Source organism: Cynocephalus volans, chromosome 4 (genome assembly GCF_027409185.1).
Source record: "Cynocephalus volans isolate mCynVol1 chromosome 4, mCynVol1.pri, whole genome shotgun sequence".
NCBI classification, from domain to species: domain Eukaryota; kingdom Metazoa; phylum Chordata; class Mammalia; order Dermoptera; family Cynocephalidae; genus Cynocephalus; species Cynocephalus volans.
In genome coordinates this window covers 155,650,706-155,670,561 of record NC_084463.1, presented here as the reverse complement: position 1 = coordinate 155,670,561, position 19,856 = coordinate 155,650,706, and the positions used below count along the sequence as shown (strand labels likewise).

Below are 19,856 nucleotides of genomic sequence, written 5' to 3'. Positions count from 1 at the left end.
TATAATTTACAGCTTTTCATTGTGTATTCTCAACAACTTATTGTAGCTTTAGTTGTTTTTGAGTGTTTTGACTTTTAACTTTCACACTAAAGATATAAATGATTTATACACCACTATTTCATTATTGGAGTATTCTGAATTTGATTATAAATTTACCTCTACCAGTGGGTGTTATATTTTTGTATGTTTTCATGATACCAGTTGTCATTTTTCCATTTCTGCTTGAAGAACTCTCTTAAGCATTACCTATTTTGCAGGTCTAGTTGTAATAATTTCCTTCAGCTTTTGCTTGTCTGGGAAAGACTTTATTTCTTCTTTATTTTTGAAGGACAACTTTGTTGGTTATAATATTTTTATTCAGCAGCATTTTTCTTTTTTAAAGGACTTTATGTATTCTTTCATGGCCTACAAGGTTTCTGCTGATAAGTCTGATAACAGTCTAAAAGAGACTACTTTATATGTAAACTATCCATTTTCTCTTGCTGCTTTTAAAATTCTTTTTATGTCTCTGAGTTTTTACAATTTGAGTATATGTTTTGGAGAGAACCTCTTTGGTTTGAATCTATTTGGGGACTTTGAGTTTCATGAATTTAGATGTCTATATTTCTACAAATACTTGGGAAGTTTTCAACAATTATTTCATAAATAATCTTCTGTCGCTTTCTCTTCCTTTTCTCCTTCTGTAACTCCCATAATGTAAACATGTATTTACTTAATGATGTTCCATAAGTCCTATAGACTTTCTTTACACTATTTCTTTTTAAAAAATTTCTTTTCATTTTTTCCTCTTAATGGGTAATTTCAAAAGACCTGTCTTTACATTCATAGACATTTTTTCTTCTGCTTGATCTAGTCTGCTGTTGAAACTCCTTTTGCATTTTTGTTTTAATTCATTGAATTTTTTAACTTCAAGTTTTCCGTTTGGGTCTTTTTTGTATTTACAAGTTTGTCGAATTTCTAATTTAGATTATGAATTGTTTTACCAATGTCATTGAATTGTATATCTGTATTCTCTTGTATCTCACTGATTCTTTTTCTTTGAGTCCATTACTGGAGAAATAGATTGTTCCCTTGGTGGTGTCATGTTCTTTTGCTTTTTTGTTTGTTTGTTTCTGTGTTTCTGCAGTATTGTCTGCAAGGCTTATGGAGCAGTCACATCTTCCAAACCTCACAGAGTGGCTTTCTAAAGAAATGCTTTCACTTGCATATAGGCCTGAGAGTACCAGCAACGCAGGATGTGGTGGCTCTGGTTCTGGGTGGGCACAATGATGTAGGCTCCATGCAGCTTCTTCAGTGGTGATCTATCAGTGAAGACTGCAGGTGCTTCGGTGGTCTTGGTTCCAAGAGTTTGTGGCAATAGTTGTGGCAACATAAGTTATAAAGGTCCTCAGTGGCAAGAAGTTTAGGGGTCTTTCTGTTCTTCTCTCTCTCACAGTTTACAACACATAACATGATTGGACCTACTGAGGAGAGAAAGAGGCATAATATAATAATAATATATTTGTGCACAGTGTCTAAAAAAATAATTTTATGTATCCTTACTTTGCATTGGCAAGTAAGGATTTAAAAAGCATTGTGATAGGACAAAAGATTTAAATTTGTGATGTCAAGTGGGTAACTCAGAGCCATAAGTTTTATTTCCAAATTTCAGAGTTCATAGGAACAAATAAAAGATTGCATAAATTACACTCAATAAAGATGAACCTGGAGGAGGTTTCTAGCTCTGAGAATATAACTGTGCACTGATTAGAAAAGAGTGACTATATAATATTAAACAATCATTTGGAAGGCAGTTGATTTTTTTTAGTTTATTACTATTATAAAAGTGACCCTTCAATAGGAAATTGGCTATAATCAGTGTTATAGGCAGAAATCAGGATAGTGATAAAATTTGAACAGACTTTGGACTGAAATTTTAAGCTTCTGGACAGCAAAGGAAACCATTAACAGATTGAAACAACAATTTCTACAGAGAGAGAGAAAATTTTTGCTAATTATGCATCCAACAAGGGATTAATATCGATAATATACAAGGAACTCAAGCAATTACACAGTAAAAAAACAAATAACCCAATTAAAAAATTGGCAAAGGAACTCAATAGACATTTTTCAAAGGAAGACATACGAGTGGCCAACAGGTACATAAAAAAATGCTCAACATCGCTAGTCATCAGGGAAATGCAAATTAAAACAACATTGAGATACCATCTCACCCCAGTTAGACTGGCTATAATGGAAAAGACGTTGAATAACAAATGCTGGTGAGGGTGTGGAGAGAAGGGAATACCCCTGCACTGTTGGTGGGACTGTAAATTAGTACAACCACTATGGAAAACAGTGTGGAGGTTTCTCAAACAACTACAGATAGATCTTCCATATGATCAAGCAATCCCACTTCTGGGTATATACTCAGAGGAATGGAAATCATCATGTCAAAGGGATACCTGCACTCGCATGTTCATTGCAGCTCTGTTTACAATAACCAAGATATGGAACCAATATAAATGTCTATCAATGGATGATTAGACAAGAAAACTGTGGTATATATACACCATGGAATACTACTCTGCCATAAAAAAGAATGAAATTCTGCCATTCACAACAACATGGATGAGCTTGGAGAAACTTATGTTGAGTGAAATAAGCAAAGCACAGAGAGAAAAATACCTCATGTATTCACTCATAAGTGGGAGCTAAGAGAGAAAGTAGAAAGGAAAGAAAGACCAAGTGGTGTGTTGGACTTGCATAGGGAGAGCATGCCTAGGGTTGCAAAGTGGGTTGGGAGAAAGTGGGAGGGGGAGGGAGGTTGAGGATAATTGGGTGGGGGACACGGGGTACAATTGCAATTAGTGGTAATGGGCATGCTGCCGATATGGATCTGGCCTTCACATCTTGGGCACGAGGGGTGACAATCAGCTTTGTATCTCATGAATATTCATAACCAATTTAAATAAATGAATAAATGAAAATAAAAATTTCATAATTTGATGAGTCCAGCATATTTACCTCAATTCTGTCAACACTTCCTTTTCATAAATACCTCCTAACATTTTAACATCACATGACATTTAGTCCCTGTCATGTCTCTTTATCTGTCTCTGTCTCTCTCCTTACGTATTATTTCTTCCACTTCTATGGCTCTAACAGCTATTATAACACAGAAAGAGAATGGAGAAAAGAGTTTGTACTTCAGGAGAAAACTGCTTCAAAGTGCCATGTCCATGTCGTGCTATTTTCTCATCCTAAACTGCATTTTTTTATTGTAGTGCCATTTCTGCTGCCAAGCCTGCCATGCAAGAAATGGAACAGAGCACATCAGAGGCTGGTCCTGGTGTGCCCCAGCTGGGGAAGCCTGCTGCTGTACACTCATATCTGTGGAAAGGGATGCCTGAGAAGTTCTTGAAGGGAGAACCCAAAGTCCTTGGGGTAAGTCAGATGCAAATCTGGGAGAAGATCAATGTTGTTGTCGAATCATAACTGATCAGAACTAATGCCAAATACTCAGTCCCATTAGTCTTGCAAATTATCAGACAGCCCTAGGGGCATCAATATTCTATCACATTGTGCTTCTAATTTAATTGTGTTTAAGATATAATGACTTCATATCTGTTTTAGGGTAGTAGTCACCCATGATAATTGTATATAATTTCATCATGGAAGATCAGGAAAAGAACAGCCATTTGTGCACTCGCTGGCGTCCTCTCCACAGACCTTCCTGGTAACTGATGGACCCATATTGTTACTCTCTCTTTTTCTGGTACCTTTTCCTAGCCTTCTCCTCAGTGGATAAAAAATCTTCTAGCCTCTCAAGTGGTGTGCCTAAAAGAAATGGAGGTTTTAAAGAACCACAGGTTATGGCAGGTGACAGGACTTGAACATAGAAGTCGATCTCTAGTCCAAGTTTCAAACCACTGGGCAAAAGTCATAGTGGACAGTTTGCATCCCTTTTTTCCCACTATTCTTTCTTTTAATTTTGGAAAATAAAATACAGGTATTTCTCATGAAGTATATTACTTATGTTGACATACATTAAGTTTATTTTAACATATTAATTAATATTTTAAAATGCACTATATGTTTTAAAGCAGTCTTAGGTTCACAGAAAGATTGAGAGGAAAGAGTAAATATATCCCATATGTTCCCCTGTCCCCACACCTGTGAAGCTTCCCTATTATCTACTTCCCCCACCAGAGTGGCACATTTGTTACAAGTGATGAACTGGCATTGACACATAATTATTGTTGAGAGTCCATAATTTACATTAGGGTTCACTCTTTGTGTGGTACTTTCCATGAGTTTGGACAGACGTAGAATAATGTGTATCCACCATTATAGTATCATAAAAAGTAGTTTCAGTGCCCTAAAAATCATCTGTGTTCTGTCTATTCATCTTTTCCTACTCCTTAATCGCTGGCAACCACTGATCTTTTTCCTGTATCCATAGTTTTCATTTTCCAGAAAGTGATATGGTTGGAATTATACAACAAGCAGCCTTTTAAGATTGACTTCTTTCACTTAATAACATTCATTCAAGTTTCCTCCATGTTTTTTCATGGCTTGATATTTCATTTATTTTTAGCACTGAATAATATTTTATTGTCTGGACAGTTTACTTATGCATTCACCTATTGAAAGACATCATGTTTGTTTGCATATTTGAAAGTTATGAATAAAACTTCTATAAACGTCTCTGTGCAGGTTTTGTGTGGACATGTTTTCTACTACTATGGGTAGCGTACGGTAAGAGCACATTTAGTTTTGAAAGTAAGAGCACATTTAGTTTTGCAAGAAGCTGCCAAACTGTCCTCCCAGTGACTGTGTCATTTCAGACATTTGGAACCAGCAGTGAATGGAACTTCCTGCTCTCCACATCCTCGTCAACACTTGCTATTGTCAGTGTTGTGGATTTAGCCATTCTAATAGCTGCGTAGTGGAATCTCATTGTTATAATTTGTATTTCTCTGATGATATATGATGTGGAGCATCTTTTCATATGCTTCTTTGCCATCTTTATGTCTTTTTAGGTGAGGGATCTGTTAAGATCTTTGGTCTATTTTTCAATCAGATTTTGTGTTCTTATGTTGAATTTTAAGAGTTTGCTGTACATTTTGTCTAACAGACATTTGCCAGATACATCTTTTGCAGACAACTTCTCCCAGTCTATGGCTTGTTTTTTCATCTCTTGACATAAATTTTTTATTTTTGGTAAAATTCAGCTTATCAGTTCTCTCTTTCATGGATTGCAGTTATGGTGTTACATCAAAAAAGTCATCATCAAACCAAAGTCATCTAGGTTTTGGCTATGTTGTCTTTTAGGAATTTTATAGTTTTGAGTTTTACATTTAGTTTGTGATTCACTTTGAGTTAATTTTTGTGAGCAGTATAAGACCTGTGTCTAGATTCAATTTTTGCTTGAGGGCGTCCAGGGTTTTCAGCACCATTTGTTGAAAAGAGTATCTTATTTCTACTATATATGTTGACTATATTTATGTGTTTCTATTTCTGGGCAATTCGTTCTGTTCCACTGGTCTGTTTGTTTATTCTTTTGCCAATATTACACCATCTTGATACTGTAGATTATGGTATGTCCTGAAGTCTGGCAGTGTTAGTATTCCAACTTTGTTCTTCTTCAATATTGTGTTTGCTGTTCTAGGTACTTGATTTCTCCCTATAAACTTTAGAATCAGTGTGTTTATATCCATAAAAATAACTTGCTGGGGTTTTTTACTGAGATTTCACTGAATCTATAGATGAAGTTGGGAAGAACCAAAATCCTATCTGTATGCCTTTCGTTTCCTTTTGTTTTCTTATTGCTTTAGCTATGGCTTTGAGTACAATGTTGAAAAGCAGTGGTGAGAGGGTGCATCCTGGTCTTCTTCCTGATCCTAGGGGTTAGCTTTGAGGTTCTTACTAAGCATGAAGTTAGCTGTTAGTTTATTTCAGATATTCTTTATCAAGTTGAGGAAGTTCATCTTTATTCTTAGCCAATTGAGAAATTTTATAATAAATGAGTGTTGGATTTTGTGTAGTTTTAAAAATTTTATTGTTACCCAATGTAAACATTTTTTGTGGCCCTTTATCAGTTTCTCCCTAATCCCACTTTACTCTCCCACTTTTCCCAACTCTGGTGGCCGCAGTTGCAATATTCATGCAATTTTTCTTCTTCAGCCTTTTGATGTAATGGATTACACTAATTAATTTTTGAATGTTGAAGCAGCCTTGAATACATGGGATAAATCCCACTTGGTCATAGTATATAATTTGTTTTAAACATCATGGAATTCAGTTTGCTAATATTTTAATGAGGATTACTGCATCTATGTTCATAGACTGTAGTTTTCTTTTCTACAAAGTCTTTTTCAGGTTTTACTATTGGTCACTGCTAGCCTCATAGAATGTGTTAGGAAATTCCCTTTGTTTTTATCTTCTGAAAGAGACTGTAGAGAATTGATATACTTTCTTCTTTAAACATTTTATAGAATTTACCACTGAACCCTTCTGGTCCTGGTGTTTTATATTTTGGAAAGTTATTAATTATTGGTTCAATTTATTTAGTGATATAGTTCTATTGAGATTGTCTATTACTTTTTGTGTGAGTTTTGGCAGAGTATGCTTTTCAAAGAGTGATCCACTTTATCTATGTTATCAAAATATGGGGCATAGAGTTGTTCCCATTAGTCCTTTATTATCTTTTTAAACTGTATAGTATCTGTAGTGAATCTCTTTCATATCTGATATTAGTAATTTGTGTCCTCTCAATTTTATTCTTAGCCTGGTTACAAGATTATTGATGTTATCCTCTCAAAAAATCAGCTTTGGATTTTTTTTTCCCCTAATGATTTAGTGTTTTCAATTTCATCGATTTCTGTTCTAATTATTACTATTTTCTGCTTATTTTGGATTTAATTTGCTCTTCTATTTCTGTTTTCCTAAAGTAGAAGCCTAAGTGATTGATTTTAGTTCTTTCTTTTTTATTATAAATGTATTCAATGCTATAAACTTCTCTCTAAGCACTGCAGTTGCTGCATATCAAAAATTTTGATAAGTTGTTTTTCTTTTCATTGCTTCCTTTTTAATTCTATGGAGTAATTGTACAGTAGCTCCTTTATTTTTAGACTCTTGTACTTACATTCATGTTCTCAGTCCAGCCCTCATAAGAATGTTATATTTTCTCTCTTTTTTTCCTTCTCCTGTATCTACTGTCCTTACTTTATATATGTATAATCTCCTTGCCAGAATGATTTCTTCTTAATTCTTGGGTTACTCCTGTTTGAACATGTTACAAAGGATAGCAACAGTTGTGGTAAAAGTAGCATCATAGGTATCAGAAAAACACCTCTGAGCAGGTTCTGGCATACTTTTTTTTAACACTGAAATCACTGAGGCAATGACAGATATCCTGAGCTATAATTTTAATAATTTAGTACTGTTGTCCCTCAGTGTCCATGGGGGATTAATTACAGGACCTTCTGTGGATATCAAAATTTGGATGCTCAAGTTTCTAATATAAAATTGCATAGTTTTTACATATACCCTACATACATCCTCCCTTATGCTTTAAATCTTCTCTAGATTAGTTGTAATACCTAATAGAATGTAAATGATGTGCAAATAGTTGATTATATTGTATTGTTTGGGAATGATGACACACAAAAAAGTCTGTACATGTTCAGTACTGATGCAATTTTTTAGGGGGGAATATTTTCTATGTTCAATTGGTTGAATCCACAAATAAGGAACCCACAGAAATGGAAGGTGGACTGTATATCCATGGCTCTTCATATGAAAACAAAGTGACAAGAGATTATCAAGAAGGTCACTTGACTATATTAAATGGAGATTGAGGGTAACGTACTGTTTGGAAGGGGGGTGGCATGGATACCATTTTAAGGTGATAAATGGTTTTTCTTTTCTTCATCATTTCTAGGTTGTGCAGATTCTGAGTGCCCTGATGAACCTCAGCTTTGGAATAATAATGACGAATGTCATGTTGCCATTTTACGATCCACATCCATTTATATTGAACATGGGTTACCCAGTTGGGGGTCGGTGATGGTGAGTAGAACACCTTCTGATATAATTGTAAATAACATGACATAGTTGTTAATATTCTGACATTTGGAATCCTGGCCTAACTCTATCTTGTAGTTCTATAAATTTGAGAAAGGTTCCAACCTTTATTCAGGTTTCTCATATTTAAAGAGGAAATAATAATATAAATCTTGTGGAAATCTAGGCAGATTACATATTTAATATGCATCAGTTAGGATATATTACATCAGTATGTTGTCAAAGACCCAAATCAGAATGACATACATATTGAAAACGCCGAATATTTCACAGGAGGCTCAGTGACTAGTCATTTCCAAAGTTGATTAATTCAGTCATATAAGGACCTAATTGAGGACTGCTGGTAGACCATATCAGACTTGTTTTATATGCATATTCCCAAACCAACTATGGGTAAAGGCAATGGACTTGCCGTTAGTGGATTGGACCGATAAAGATTCATCTCTGTGGCTGGAAAGAGTTCAGCTTACCCTGAAGTTCATGGGAGACTGAACAAAATGAGGGTTTTATTAGCAAGAAAGGAGAGAAGGTGTAGCTGGTATGCAGGCAATTGTAGTGTCTAGTCCATCAACTATCATATCTCAGCAAATCGCTAACTTAGTAAATGGAATTGCTATTAGATAAATTTTATTTCATAAGTTTTAATATAATTAAAATTAAAATTAGAACGAAAATTAAAGAAAGTTTGAAAATCTCCCAAGTCAAAACGCAAAGATTTTTGCATCTGCAAATTGAGAGTGTAAACTGAATATAAAATGCCAAGTTTTGTCTACTGGGAAGAAAAAAACAAAACTTATAAACTGAGTTTGTGATCTAATCAAACCTATTCAAGTGTTGTGGAGTTTTCATTTATTTATAAAGTTAAGAATGAGATAGTTTAGAGTTTTACTATACAGCTGGGGTTTTGCTTCCCTTCCTCTGTTTACAGCAGAAGTGCAAGATTCGAAGAACAGCAAATGCTGATCTACTTCTGGGAAGTTGCACAACAGTTTATATATCTAATAATACTAATGCCAGTGATAGCTTTTATTAAACTCTTCCTATGATCTGGGAATTGTACTAAGTGCCTTATATCTGCAATTGCATTTCAAACAATCACCACAAACTTCTGAATAAACATTTATCATTGTCTTCATTTTATGGATGAAGAAATTGGAACTTAGGTTGAGTAACGTCCAAGATCATACAACCATTTGATACAGGAATCAAGGGTCACATAGGATCACTCTAATTTGAGAATTACATACATCTAACGATTCTACTTTTCTGATTTTCTTTTCATTTCCTTTTTAAACCCAAAAAACTAGCTATGTAGTTTATGCCTTCTACACATGCTCAGTAGACTACCAGGAATTGCAGAAACTGGGTTGGTTCATTGATGTATCACTTAGACTATTGTAGGTATCCCACTAAATGAGCCTTTGTTTAATTGGTAGAACATTTTTTGCTGCTACCTTCAATTATTCTTTCAATCTTACATCCAAACCTCATCTGTAAAGTATCTATTTTCTCTCCCTTATACGGTATAAGTACCAATACCAGAACCAATCATAAATTTATATTATATTGGCCACCTTAGTTTCCAGTACAGCTATGTCCTCCACTAGAATCCCATAAAATGATTTCTATATGCCTATTTGTTCAATTTTTTATTTGTGTGCTTAGAGAACATTGTAAAGTTTTATTTATGTATAAATATAATATATATATATTTAACATTTCTTGTTAACTTTTTATGAGACAGTTTATGTGTATTTCTTACTATGGTAAATGAAGTACTCTTCTTCAATATGTCTTTTTGTGAAGTAATAATGCATATATTTTTAATTTTTTTCTTTTTTTATTGTGATAAGATATATATAACACAAGGATTGCCATTTTTAAACATACAATGGTGTGATACACCATATTAATAAACTCAAACACAAGGACCATATGATCATCTCTATAGATGCTGAAAAAGCATTTGATAAAGTTCAGCACTCATTCATGACAGAGACCTTCTATAAGTTAGGTATAGAGGGAAAGTATCTCAACATAATTAAAGCCATATATGCCAAACGCACTGCCAGTATCATCCTGAATGGGCAAAAGCAGAAAGCTTTTCTTTTAAGAACAGGAACTAGACAAGGATGCCCACTCTCACCACTCCTATTCAACATAGTGTTGGAAGTACTAGCCAGAGCAATCAGAGAAGAGAAGGAAATAAAGGGCATCCAGATTACAAAAGATGAAGTCAAACTGTCCCTGTTTGCAGATGACATGATCCTATATATCGAACAGCCTAAAACCTCTACAAAAAAACTCTTGGAATTGATAAATGATTTCAGCACAGTAGCAGGATACAAAATCAACACACAAAAATCAGTAGCATTTCTTTTCTCCAATAGTGAACATGCAGAACGAGGAATCAAGAAAGCCTGCCCGTTTACAATAGCCACCAAAAAAATAAAATACTTAGGAATTGAGTTAACCAAGGATGTGAAAAATCTCTATCATGAGAACTACAAACCACTGCTGAGAGAAATTAGAGAGGATACAAGAAGATGGAAAGATATCCCATGCTCTTGGATTGGAAGAATCAACATAGAGAAAATGTCCATACTACCCAAAGTGATATACAAATTCAATGCAATCCCCATCAAAATTCCAAAGACATTTTTCTCAGAAATGGAAAAAACTATTCAGACATTTATATGGAACAATAAAAGACCACGCATAGCCAAAGCAATGCTGAGCAAAAAAAATAAAGCTGGAGGCATAACACTACCCGACTTTAAGCTATACTACAAAGCTATAATAACCAAAACAGTATGGTACTGGCATAAAAACAGACACACTGACCAATGGAATAGAATAGAGAATCCAGAAATCAACCCACACACTTACTTCCATCTGATCTTTGACAAAGGCACCAAGCCTATTCAGTGGTGAAGGGACTGCCTCTTCAGCAAATGGTGCTGGGATAACTGGATATCCATATGCAGGAGAATGAAACTAGATCCATACCTCTCACCGTATACTAAAATCAACTCAAAATGGATTAAGGATTTAAATATACACCCTGAAACAAGAAAACTTCTTAAAGAAAACATAGGAGAAACACTTCAGGAAATAGGACTGGGCACAGACTTCATGAATATGACCCCAAAAGCACGGGCAACCAAAGGAAAAATAAACAAATGGGATTATATCAAACTAAAAAGCTTCTGCACAGCAAAAGAAACAATTAACAGAGTTAAAAGACAACCAACAGAGTGGGAGAAAATATTTGCAAAATATACATCTGACAAAGGATTAATATCCAGAATATATAAGGAACTCAAACAACTTTACAAGAAGAAAACAAGCAACCCAATTAAAAAATGGGCAAAAGAGCTAAGTAGGCATTTCTCTAAGGAAGATATACAAATGGCCAACAGACATATGAAAAAATGCTCAACATCACTCAGCATCTGGGAAATGCAAATCAAAACCACACTGAGATACCATCTCACCCCAGTTAGGATGGCTAAAATCCAAAAGAACCTGAACGATAAATGCTGGCAAGGTTGCGGAGAAAAAGGAACTCTCATACATTGTTGGTGGGACTGCAAAATGGTGCAGCCTCTATGGAAAATGGTATGGAGGTTCCTCAAACAATTGCAGGTAGATCTACCATACGACCCAGCTATCCCACTGCTGGGAATATACCCAGAGGAATGGAAATCATCAAGTCGAAGGTATACCTGTTCCCCAATGTTTATCGCAGCACTCTTTACAATAGCCAAGAGTTGGAACCAGCCCAAATGCCCATCATCAGATGAGTGGATACGGAAAATGTGGTACATCTACACAATGGAATACTACTCAGCTATAAAAACGAATGAAATACTGCCATTTGCAACAACATGGATGGACCTTGAGAGAATTATATTAAGTGAAACAAGTCAGGCACAGAAAGAGAAATACCACATGTTCTCACTTATTGGTAGGAGCTAAAAATTAATATATAAATTCAGGGCCGAGCCCGTGGCGCACTTGGTAGAGTGCTGCGCTGGGAGCGCGGCGACGCTCCCGCTGTGGGTTCGGATCCTACATAGGACTGAGCGGTGCACTCACTGGCTGAGTGCCGGTCACGAAAAAAACGACAAAAAATAAATAAATAAATATAAATTCACACACACACACACACACACACACACACACAAACCGGGGGGGGGGGGGAAGAAGATATAACAACCACAATTATTTGAAGTTGATACGACAAGCAAACAGAAAGGACATTGTTGGGGGGGAGGGGGGAGGGAGGAGGGAGGGAGGTCTTGGTGATGGGGAGCAATAATCAGCCACAATGTATATCGACAAAATAAAATTAAAAAACAAAACAAAACAAAAAAAAAATGCACTTGGGTCTTCCTTGCTAGATTTAAAACTCAGTATGAATTGGCCTGCAAGGAAATCTAAGCACCATCTTTTGGTACATTTGGATTTTTAACTGTATCAATTGCTCAGGAAAATTATTTTCTAATTGCTTGCTATTGAAGGGTTTTTAAAAATCCTAGAATAAAAAAATTTTGTACAGGAAAAAAAAAAAAAAGAAAATTTTGATAAATTTCCCTATGAATTCATCTCATAGAATTTCTCTGTTTTTTCTGGGTAAGGGAGAGTTATTTGCAAACTTTTGCATTTTTCCTTAAAAAATTGGCCTGTTTAAATACCTATCTAATTTGGAGATAAGTGGTAGTAAGTTATGACTTCATAGGTTTGTTTAAAGTTTTTAATCTGCACTTTTGCTTTTATTCCTAGTTTATTATCACAGGATCCTTGTCAATTGCAGCAAGGACTAGAACTACAAAAGGTCTGGTGAGTAACATTTTCTCTCTCTCTTTTTTTTTTTCTGATGCAAGAAGAGGAAGAATTAATGAAATTTTTTTAGTGTAACTTTATTTTATTTTAGATTTTCCAAAAATTTTAATTAGGAATATAGGAGTATTTTAGGTGTACATGTTTTGATATACATGTACTTAGTGAAGTGATTAGCACGATCAAGCTTGTTAGCATATCATTCTCTTCACATAGTTACCTTTATTTTATTGTGGTGAGAGCACTTAAAATCTACTCTCTTAGCAAATTTCAAGCATGCAGCAATTATTATTGACTATATTCAGCATGCTGTATATGATATCTCTAGAACTTAATCATTCCACATAACTGAAATGGTGCCTCCTTTGACCATCTCTCATGCCCCCTTCCCTGCCCCATTGACCATCATTCTACTATCTGCTTCTACAAACTCACCTCTGTAGCTGCTACCTATAAGTAAGATCATGCAATATTTTTCGTTCTGTTCTGGCTTATTTCACTTAGATAATGGACTCCGGGTTCTTTTATGTTGTCACAAATGGCAGGGTATTCTTCTTTTAAGCCTGAATAATATTTCATTATTATGAACATACATATATATATATGAATGTACTAATACTTATGTATTATTACTATATTACATACTAATATATATATATATTAGTGTGCATATACACAACATATATACATATATGCATATATTAAACATCACAATTCTTTATCCATTCATCCATTGATGGGTATTTCGGTTGTTTCTGTATCTTGACTATTATGAATAATGCTGCAATGAACATGCGTGCACAGACATCTCTATAAGGTGCTGATTTTATTTCCTTTGGGTATATACCCATAATAAAGATTGTTGGGTCATATAACAGTTCTATTTTTAATTTTTTGAGGAACTTGTACTATTTTCCATAATGGCTATACCATTACATTTTCATCAGCACTGCACAAGGATGTATTTTCTCCACATCCTCACCAATACCTGCTGTCTTCTATCTCTTTGATAATAGTTGTCTCAAAATGTGGGAGGTGATAACAAATTGTGGTTTTGACTTGGATTTCACTGATGATTAGTGATGTTGAGCACCTTTTTATAAACCTGCTGGCAACTTATATGTCTTCTTCGGAATAAAGTCTATTCAGGTCTTTTGTCCATTTTTACATGATGTCTTATATGACTTCCTTACATATTTTGCATACTAACTCCTTATCAGATATATGGTTTGAGGATACCATTTATATTGATAATGTGCTAGGGATCGAAATAAGGCAAACAGATAAGAAATAGAAAAAAAGAGAAGAGGAATAGAAAACATTATGAAACTGTTTATTTATAGATGACTCAATTGTGTTCATAGATCATCTGAAAGAATCTACAGAAAAACAGTGAGAATTTAAAATTGACTATAGCTATTTCCTAGATATAAGGTCAATTTGCAAAAATCAATTGTATTTATATTTATCATCTATAAGCAACTAGAATTTTTGATGATATAATTTATAATAACAGCAACTGGTATTAAAGCAATTAGTATTAAACACATGTAATAAAAAATGTTCAAAATGTCTATGCAGAAACTTTGCAAAATAAACGGAGGAATAAACTATGTAAATGGAAAGGAAAACTCAATATTAAAAAGATGTCTTTCTCTTCAAATTAATTTATATATTCAAAGCAACTGCAATTAATCTTAGGTAATATTTTTGGCAACTAATTATTTGATAATGTTTTATATGAAAATTCAAAGTTCACTTACAGTCAAGATAGTCTTAAAGAACAAAATTGCAGAAATTACTCTAATTCTTATATAGAATTATTAAAACCAGAAACCATAAAACTCCTTGAAGAAAACATAGGAAAATGATCCTAGACATTGATTTTGGCAATGATTTATTGGTTATAACGTCAAAAGCACAGGCATCAAAAGCAAAAATAAGCAAGTGGGACTATGTCAAACTCAAAAATTTCTGCAGAGTAAAGAAAAAAATCAACAGAATGGAAAGGCAACCTCAGCATTTCAAGGTAATATTAGCAAACCAGATTTTGTTTGTTTTTAAAAATTCAGGAGAGATTGAAAATTTTACCTAGTTGGACCTGTCTTCCAAAGACTGTAATCAGGCAATTGGCTGATGATAAAATTACTGACATGGGACTGATATTTTGGCAAGGTAGTTGCTGAGAGAAAGACACAGAGAATTATGATGACACAGAGAATTCCTGAGAAGAAATGTCAAATTGGACCAGTCAAACAAACCCCGCAGCTTGAGATCCAGTTCATAAGAATGATACCACATATTGGTCAGCATAATATTTATTGACTGATTGATTAAAATGTGTATTTCAGCTGTGTCCAAAAAGGGTTTTGAGTTTGCAGTAAAAGAAATTCACAATAAGGCTATTAAACAAGAAGCAGGAAATTTAAAAGATAACTTTTACACCAACTTGTCTTTTACAAAGCCCATAAAAAGCAGAAGTCCAGTTCTCAACAAATGTTTTTCTTGTCTAAAGACTGGATTTGAGTTTTCTTTGCTCAAAAGATGAGTACCAAACTCTGGAGCACAATCAATATAGCCTTTCCAAATCTGTCCTCAACCTGCCTCCCTGACATCTCCAGCTACAACCATTAAAATGTACCTTGTACTATAGCCACACTAAACCTCTCACACTTTCCTGAGTAATTTTAGTTCTTATAAAAAATCTTTATAACTTCACCATGAGAAATGCACGTGCAGAATGGAATACTCAGCAGAGATAGAAAATATGCAAAAGGCACAGAGACATTAGAGACAAGCAACATTTAAAAAATGATGGGAGACCAGGCACTTGAAGCAGGGCATGGTAGGAAATGGACACAGATGGGGCTGTCCAGGTAATGTGTATGGACACTGAAAGCTCTGTTTAGGAGATTTGGAGTTTGTCTCCACCCACAAAATTCACATGAAGACTTAAGCCTTGAAATAACAGGTTCATATTTGTGTTTTGGAAAGAGAATAGAGTTGAAACTACTATTTTTAAAAAAAAGACAAGTTAGGAGAATATTGAAATAATCAACATAGAGAAGATGGAACATGCTGGGAAAGAAGTGGAGGGCTTAAGGTGATTGATAGAGACATATGTGAGGATGTTGTTGGATTGAAAATTGGATTTCATTCCTGTCCAGGTCCAAGGTAGCCTAGGACTGAACATCGTCAGCTCTGTGATGGCTGCATCAGGGATTTTATTCAGTGCAATAAGCTTGAGTATTATTTCATCTGGAATCCCTGACTGTCTCTCTCATGAGGCAGTGGATGATTGTTCCATGATTATGTCAATTTTAATGGTGAGTGCTGCTTCTTTTTATGGGCTACTGTGGTGGAAGCAAGACGAGGAGCATTGGCTCTGGCGAAAGCAACAAGCAACATTCTCTAACTGCTGCATTACTTTGGGAGGTTGGAATTGATTGAGAAATAGAACAGTGGGGTTTTTTTAGGAGTTGTGTCCACATCTCATCTTTCTCTTTTTTCATCCTCTATGTGTGATGAGACAAAATGAGAAGAAAGCTTGTAGTTACAGAACACCTCCTCCCTAGTACTGTGCTGGGCATTTTGCATAATTTTTTCCTGTTTAATTTCAAAGCACTGATCAGTATGCAATGTTATTCCCTCTAAAAATGGAGCCCAGATGTCAGTCCCTATAGGTCTCCAGGGCTTCCTATGGAGCCTGATGGAGTTACGCAGTTCTATAATCAGAAATTAAAATTTTATTGAACAATATACGAGTGGTGAATAATCCAGTATTCTACCCAACGTCTCTGATGTCCTTGCAAAGCTAACCACTTTTAGCCTCAACATCTAGCTCCGGGCAAATTCTCAATCTTCATTTGATATTTTACAACTTTTTTGTACCTCTTCTGTCTCCTGCTTTCACTTATGAGAATACTGCAATTACTTTCAGCCCACCAGAATAAGCCAGGATAATTCTCCCCATTTCAGCTAATAAGCAACCTCAATTTTGTCTGTAAGCTTAATTCTCCTTTGCCATATATCCTGACATATTCACAGGTTCTGGGGATTATGATGTGGACTTTGAGGAATGGTTATCCTGCTTGCAAACATTAAGATATGAGATCACATTATTGTGTCAACTGTAAAGAATTTCCAGTGTTAGAAAGATCTAAGATGACAATTATCTTTACGATCACTTCCTCTTTTTAAAATCACTTTCACTTTCTTTTCCCACAATAGTACAGGCACAAAGCAGGTAAAGGAAAAAAAAAAAAGACAGTGGTTATTCACTGAAAAAATAAGAGGAAAAGTGACATCTAGCAGCATTCAGCAGGCCAAGAATTGCCTAATTAGCACCCAGTTTTGTCTGACTCCTGGTCAATGCTTTATTTCGTTTGGCATGGTAATCAGTTGGGAAATGTCAGGAACCTGTCATCTCTATTCCTCACGTCATTTTGTTACGAATTTTTTTCTAGGGTCTGGATGGTATGGTGCTCATTTTAAGTGTGCTGGAGTTCTGCATTGCTGTGTCTCTCTCTGCCTTTGGTTGCAAAGCAACCTGTTGTAACCCTGGTGGGGTGAGTATTGGGCTTTCCTTTAAGATGTCTGTGTTAGGTTTATATTGCTGAGTAATCAACTCCACATAGGGGCTTAAAAAATATATGTTTATTATCTCTCAGTTTCCATGGACTGAGAGTCTGAGCACATCATAACTGCGTCTTCTGTTCAGGGTCTTACAAGGCTGTAATCAGGGCATTGGCTGGGAATGTGTTCTCATCTGAAGCTTCTGGTCCCTTTACATGACCATTTGGCAGAATTCAGTTCTAGTGATCATGACAATGTACTTCTTTGAGGACAGCAGGACAGTGAAAGTCTGTGGTACTTTCAAGCTCTTCTAAAGGGTTCACATGAACAGGTAAGGCCCATCCAGATTAATAACCTTTTTGTTAAACTCAAAGACAACTGGTCAGTACTTATTCACAAGAGTGATATCCCACCATACATACAGGTCCCACCTACACTAAAGGGGAAGGATCACAAAAGCATGGATCACTGAGTGTCCTCTTAGAGTCCTGCCTACCACAAAGGCCAAAGATAAGCTGTTTTCCCCACCTTTACTTCCAGCAAGGGTGTCTCCTCCAAGTCCAGATCAGAGAAACTTTACAATGGAGAGGTCCCCAAACATGCCAAATTTTATGCATTATCCTGTCATAGAAACTTTTTCTGGTCTAATGAAAACATTTTCAAAGTTTGAAACTTCTCTATCATTTTGTGCACACCTGCCTGTCCTCTCACTCTGAGGCCTGCAGCAGGTCCTCCTGGCTGCTAAGCAGAAAGGATGGCAGTGGGGAGAGGGAAGTAGAAATAGGAGAGAAGGGACCAAGAAGGAGGCTCTAGAAAGAACAGGGCAGAGGTGTCCTCCGAGGATTGAGGGTTCCAGAGGAAAGGGATAGTAGAACCCCGATAGCCTCTCATTAGCTTCATCATCCAAAGGCCCAGGCACAGACAAAACCCACAACCCAAACATAAAATAATAGTTTCTTGAGATTGAGTTTTTGGTGCTCTTGGTTTTGTTGTTGTTTTTTTTTTGTACCTCTGTGTCTTCTTTTAGGGATCTCAGGCTACATCATTACCCACAGACCCAAGCTCTTCCCCACAGAAGAGAAACTAACTCAAGTTAAGTCTAGTAGTGAATTTTTGCATTACAAGGTGCCAGCAGTGAGAGTTTCTCAGAAATTACCAATAATTTTGTAATTTCCTTGTGCGAAGTATTTTATTTTCATTGAGTGAAGCATGTGGGCATGGGGGCAAACTCCTTAATAACTTTCAAATGACAATTTGCGGTAATGGGCATGCTGACAGTATGGATCTGGCCTTCATGTCTTTGGCACGAGGGGTGACAATCAGCTTTGTATCTCATGAATATTTATAACCCTGAGAAACCCCAAAACAAATGGTAATATTTAGGCCTGTGTTCTCTTCTGCTCCTAGAGTCGTGTAGAGCTGGGAAATGTTGCTCCCACTAATTTCCTGGTGTGAATCCAGAAGAGCAGTGGCTTTGGGGTATATATTGTCTAAGTCTCTGTCTCTTCCTGGTTTCCCCATTCCCTCCTGCTCCCTCAACTTCATGTCATACTGAGTTTGTGGAAGAACCACCACAATTTTCTTAGTTTCGTGATGATTCCTGCCATTATTGGCCAGTGTGGCTTTTGCAATGCTTTATTCATGGCCTGCAAATCATGTATGCTGTTGTCATTAGGAGGAGCAGCCTAGTTTGGAAGAAGAGCTCTGTGTTTTCCATGACACCTGGGTTTACCCAACTTGGTGAGCATCGTCATCCACACATAAGTTTGATCCAGTTGTAAGACCTAGTCACAGCCATCAGCATCTCAGGCCAGGAGCTATCACTGAATGCGTGTCCCAGATCTAGTTTGATCTAAAGAAAACCTGAGAAGTCTCACCAGACTGATCTTGAGATTGAATTCACAGAAGGAAGAATAAACCCTAATAATGATGACATCATGTGGGCAGGAAAAGGAAACCCTGAGGTTATTTGGGTGACTCATGTATGGCATTCTGATTGATTTCACAGGTTGTGTTAGTTCTCCCATGTTATCCTCACATGGCAGAAACAGCATCTCCTGCACTGTTTAAAGGCGGTCTGATGCCATCATCAGATCAACATGAAAATGTTCCAGAAAATCTCTGCTAACCTTAATGCAAGCACCCCACATGGGAAAAATTGCCAAAACCCAACTCTGTTTTATATATACATAGAAAGGAACTATCATTTTTCCTTGCTCCAATTTTGTACAAAGGTAGATTTGTTTCTACCCCTGGCTTCAGCAGTTGACCTCTGTCCTAGATCTGAGCAATGGCCAGGATTATATTAACCCACCTAGAGTGACCCTTGTTAACTAAGAAAAAGCAATTATATAAATGACACATTT

The 19,856-nt window shown here is 35.9% G+C and overlaps 1 pseudogene; it reads left to right on the top strand.

The window, feature by feature from the left end:
- Positions 1–3,291: 3,291 nt before the first annotated feature.
- Positions 3,292–19,618, top strand: LOC134376660 (membrane-spanning 4-domains subfamily A member 4A-like; annotated as a pseudogene).
- Positions 19,619–19,856: the final 238 nt, after the last annotated feature.